This window comes from Sceloporus undulatus, chromosome 2, assembly GCF_019175285.1.
Source record: "Sceloporus undulatus isolate JIND9_A2432 ecotype Alabama chromosome 2, SceUnd_v1.1, whole genome shotgun sequence".
Classification (NCBI taxonomy): domain Eukaryota; kingdom Metazoa; phylum Chordata; class Lepidosauria; order Squamata; family Phrynosomatidae; genus Sceloporus; species Sceloporus undulatus.
The window spans coordinates 183,993,305-183,999,304 of record NC_056523.1 but is presented as its reverse complement, the minus strand read 5'-3'; positions in this window follow the sequence as shown (position 1 = coordinate 183,999,304).

The following is a 6,000-nucleotide window of genomic DNA, read 5'->3' as shown; positions in this document are numbered from 1 at the left end:
CTTATTGTCCCCCCTCCAACCACACCATACTCCCATTTCTGCAGTGGTACACAAAGATCTATTTGACATTGAGGAAGAGAACAAATGAAGATCAACGCGTTTATTATAGGGAAATAGTTTATATACCATCAGAGCAATTGTCCTCCTACCCCAGAGCTCTTTACTGTAACTAGGGCCTGGTCCAGATGGGCGCGATAGGACGCCCTCGTCATGTGTGAGGGGTGGTGCTTCTAGACACCCCTCGCACGTGATGAGGGTGTCAAAATGGCGGCACCCTGTACAGATGGTTGCTGCCATCATTACATGCCGGATGCCTAGCATCCGTATGTTGTGGCGCCATCATGATATCGCAAGTGCACCATTGGCGCACTGCAGTGTCATAATCACACCTCAAGAAGAACCCACTTTTTTGTGGGTTCTTTTTGCTCTGCAGGGAAGTCCCGTAGTCTGGAGGCTGTAGTTTCCCTGTGGAGCAAAACAAGGCGCCAGGAGACTGTCCTTTTGGTCTGTCCCATGCCTAGAACTACATAAAGTGCTGTAATTGGAGGGGCTGTGAAACAAATAAAGCCTTCATGGATGTAAAGAAGATGATGTACAAAGGAGAAGGAAATAGAATTGTTGAGAGCCAGGACTGCAACAATAAGCATTCAGCCTGTCCACATGGCAGCTTCCCATCTGCTCAGTGTAGAAATTTGCAAATCAACTGATTTTTTTAAAATAAAAAACTAAGTTTTTGCTGATTCTTGCTAGGTAAACATTTGGAGGTTTGTTTGTTTGTTTGTTTGTTTATTTATTGCTGAGTCCAAAATGTTCCCAACAATACATCCAAATGTCTACTCTCCAAATTTAATTCCCTCTGCCCCCCAAAAACTCAATCCACATGCTACCTCTTTCAACAACTGTTTTAGTTCCATTATTGCCTTCAAGAAACAAACTTTCAAGATTCTGGCAGATCCTGTCATAAATAATGGTTTGCTGGTGTTTTGGTTGCTGTTGATATTTTATATTGGTAATGCATATAATCTATATATAATTATATAGTGTTATGTTAGAGGTAATATCAAGTGAGGCTGATATAGAATAGAAACTTGGAAAATTAGCTGATGGGAGTTGTAGTGTTTGTTTTGGGGGAAAATAATTGTTTGGTTTAAGGCATACACAGACATGTGTAAGAGGAAACTGGTACCTAATTCCATCAGGATTAATCTCATAGGAAAGATGAAAGGGCCTAAAGTGAAAGTATATGAGAGGGGTGGACAAATCAGAAGGGATGCAGGAGTGTTTTGGCTTATGAACAAATCAAGGTGAAGCCCACAAACTTACAGGGTGGGCCATTGCTTATTTTATGCTTATGTTTGGAAATTATGTTAGTTCTATCTGCAGACATCTTACTATTAACTTCACTGGATGCTGTTTGAATACAGAAGGTTGATTTACTGAACTGTGGGAAGTGGGCAATTCTGACACAAACACACGCACCCTCACAAACAAAAAGAACACATAGACAACATGATGATATCTCAGTATGACATAGGCAGTCAATTTATCAGCACAACAAAGTTATAAAGTGAAAACAGAGTGAGGTCTGTTTTTCCTGGCTTCCCTCTGAATGAGTAAACACTCTTGTATCATTTGTGCTTCCATTGTAGAACCACCAAGCCAGCCAGCCAGCCAGCCAGCCAACCATAGTATCAAGGCCACTGAGAGTGGTTTGGGCCTTGGTAGGTTTTTCAGCCCCCTCAAAGAAGAGCAGATCATCTAAAATTCTTTACTCATAATTGACAGAATTTTGTGTATCATCATTATGCAATGGTGTCCAAAGCAATTGACAAATAATATTACTATTGATAGAAACAAAAAATATATGCAATATAGTCAGATCCTGGGCCAACTTCTGGACTTCTGGTACCTAGAATCATAGAATCACAGAGTTGGAAGAGACCTCAAGGGCCATCCAGTTCAACCTCCTGCCATGCAGGAACTCTCAATCAAAGCATCCTCACAGATGCCCATTCTGCCTCTGTTTAAAGATTTCCAAGGAGGGAGACTCCACCACACTCCAAGGGAGTGTGTTTCACTGTCGAACAGCCCTTACCTTGTATAGAACAGATCTGAGATCATCAGGCAGGGTACTCATGTCAAAGATCCCAGTCCAAATGAATGAAATGATAAGAAACTATATCAATCAGATGTTTGGTAAGGAGAGAGAGATTTTCTGTATATACATGTGTGTGTGTGTGTGTGTGTGTGTGTGTGTGTGTAAGAGAGAGGGGGGGAGAGGGAGAGCTGAAGGGAAGCTAGGGAGGCTGCCATACTGCACAATTAATGCAGTTTGGCACCACTTTAATTGCCATGGTTCCATCCTATGGAATCCTAGGATTTGTAGTTTATTGTAGCACCAGAGTGCTCTGACATAGAAGGCTAAATAGCTTACAAAACTACAGCATTCCACAGCACTGAGTCATGGCTATTAACATGGTGTCAAACTGCATTCATTCTGCAGTGTAGATACAACCCATATCCTAGTCAGATGATGGATGCTACTAAGGATGTTTAGCCATAGTATCTGTAACTGAAGATTCACAGCAGATGCAACAGCTTTTTGAATGTGCTATTCTCTCTGTCCAATGCCTATATGCCACCCTAGAAGGCACATCCCTTATTTAGCTTTAGCTAGACTGGGATGATGAAGTATGAAATGTCAAAAGCACATCCGAATCATGGAAAGCATCTGCTGAGAAATGAAGCAATCACCGCAAATGGCAGGCAACACCAAGGGGCGGACTTTTCCATTTGCCTAATGGAGGATGCCGCTGTGCTGATCCGGAGAGACTGCTTTGCTCAGAAGTGGTTGTCATTCAAAGGAAGTTAAGCTTTGGCAGTCCAAGCCAGAAGACGCAGAGGTGGGGGCAGGGGAAAGGAGCTGCTAAGGGTCACTGAGCTTAATCAGGCCCAATTGATCCGAGATCCCCAAGCTATAATTCTATTGGAGGCAAGGTCTGTCCAAGGATGGGTAGGATGCTTGGCTGTGCATCACGGAGCACAAATTGCTATCTCAAGGACTGTAATCACGGAGGTTGGATAATAAAAGCTGAACGAATCAGACAGTAGGCTGAGGATAGCTGACGGGGACATAGAGCACCAAGGCCCATGCAGCGGAGTCCTGACCCAGATATCTTTCCATCTAAACCCAAGATTTTTAGAAGTGCATGGCGAATTGTCCCATAATCATCAGTTTCTAAAGGACAAAGATGACTCATTTTAAGTCAGTCTGGAAACCCCATCCCTTTTGACTTGAAAGCTTTGGTTTCTTGGATGTCTGACAAGCTAGCTGTGTTTGTATAGTGAAAGAGGTAGACGCTCAGTATATAGTCAGAGGTGCTTCCAAATTGATTGAAATTTGACATGCTCCAGAGCTCAGCTTTGACATACAAAGTGGACAGGGATAGGGTTGGGTGGAAGTCAGTTGCTGCTGCTACTGTTTTTAAATAAGAACTTGACAAAATTTTCAGATTTCTTCATAAATCTAAAATAATTTGAGATTTTTTAAAAAATTAAATATGTCATGTAAAGAAGATGATTTATCAGGCACATGGTGAATCTTTGCTTAGCTTTGCCAAAGTCTGACTTTGAAACCTTGGCTATTCAAGTTATGTTTGTGGTGAGGAATTAGGATCGTCACCTCTTTAACATTTACTTCCACTGGGAAATATGAGGAGTGGGGGAATGGTGGCTCTTCACTGAATTAGCTTTGTCCACCCCCTCAGTTTTTGCAGAGGTAAAGACAAAAGACAGGCAAGTGAAGCTAAATGAGGAAGCCACTTCAATGATCATTTTCTAATTGGTAAAGGTAAGCTTTTAACAATTAGACACTATGTGACAATAAAAACAATATAACTGACGACCAGGAAGGAATAAAAAGACGTTGGATGCAATACACAGAACAGTTATATAAAAGCGATGACAGACTTAAAGACATATGGAATGAAGAGCCATATGAAGATGAACCCTAAATTCTAAAAAGCGAGGTGGAAGCTGCAATAAGAGAAATGGTGAAAAACAAATCACCAGGAACAGATGATATTCCAATCAAACTGCTGCAATCCACATTGGCAAAGACAACTTTAGTGCTAACCAACACATGTCAACAAATATGGAAAACAAAACAATGGCCAAAAGATTGGATCAATATACATTCCTATACGACCATAGCACTAATCTCCCACACAAGCAAAATTATGCTCAAAATTCTGCAACATAGACTTCAACAATACATGGAGAGAGAAATTCCAGAGGTCCAAGCAGGATTCAGGAAAGGAAGAGGCATTGGGAACCATGTTGCAAACATACGATGGCTAATGGAGCACACTAAGGAATACCAGAAGAAAATCAGCACGTGCTGATAGTCCTAAGAAGGAACTTGTACTTAGGACAAGAGGCTTCTGTCAGGACAGAACACAGAGAAACAAAATGGTCCTCAATTAGCAAAGGGGTCAGACAATGCTGCATCCTATCACTACCTGGTCAACTTATATGCAGAACATTATACAAAAAGCAGGCTTGCACACAGAAGGAAGAGTGAAAATAGGAGGAAGGAATATTAACAATCTAATATATGCAAATGACACCATAGTACTAGCAGAAAACCTCACAGACCTGGAACGACTACTGAGAAGTATCAAGGAAGAAAGTGCAAAGGTAGCCTTACTGTTGAACAGAAAGAAAACAAAAATAATGACAAAGGAAAATGTACACAATTTCAACCTAGACAGTTAAGAAATAGGAAAAATAAAAGAATTCGCATATCTGGGATCAGTCATTGACGGGAACAGGGATTGTAGCCACAAAATCAGAAGAAGATTAAGAATGGGGAGGGCAGCTATGAAAGAACTAGAAAAGATCCTAAAATGCAAAGATATACACAAAAGTTAGAATCCTACAATCCATTGTATTCCCTATTACAATGTATAGATAAGAAAGCTGGACAATTAAGAAACAAGATAAGAAGAAAATCAATTCATCTGAGATATGATACTGGAGAAGAGCGCTGAGGATTCCAGGGACAGCCAAAAAGACACACAAATGGGTCCTAGAGCAGATCAAGCCACAAATCTCCCTGGAAGCCAAAATAACAAAACTTAGGCTGTCATATTTTGGACAGATCATGAGAATAGAGGACTCCTTAGAAAATACAGTAATGCTGAGAAAGGTAGAAGGAATTGGAAAGAGAGGAAGACCACATGCTAGATGAATAGACTCTATTAAGGAGGTCATGGGTATGAATTTGCAGGAACTAAACAGAGCAGTGGAGGAGCAGGGTTACTGGAGATGTCTCATCCATAGATGTCATTGTCAAGATCAACTCGAAGGCAGTTAACAACAACAACAACAACAACAACAACAAAAAGGTAAGCCATGAGCCACGTGGGGCTTCCAGTTATTGCTTGCTTCAAGTTGAGTGAGGTACCAAAGATAAAGAGGCTGACAAAGCCAGTTTTCTCAGGAGGTGCTGAATTATGAAGGACTTCTCAGCAAGCCAGTTCCATATGCATAGCCATCTTCCTGATAAAGAAAGGCAGAAGATATGGATCTTCTTAGGGAGGCCTCCACAAATGGAGGGTTGAGGTCTTATGGCCTAGTATAGACTCTGGGTTAAGGCTGCCATGGGCATACTTTAAACAGAAGAGGATTTCCTATGAAAGACTATTGTCTGTAGAAGAGGGCAGATGACCACTATCACTGAAATAACCTTGCTTGAGCTCTCCTCTATCACCATGAATAAAAATAGCTGGCAAGAGAACTAAATGGAGGTTTCTAAAGAAAAGACTCTTTTCAATTGCAGCCCTAGATATTTCCTCACTGTGATCAATGTAGTTGGTCTGAGATGTTGAATTCATACCTGTTCATTTGCTGGTCACCCCTCACAAATTTAAGATAAGAACTTTATTGCAAAGCATTATGATAACGTTTGGGGAACCAAATGAGAATGGAACTCAGCAA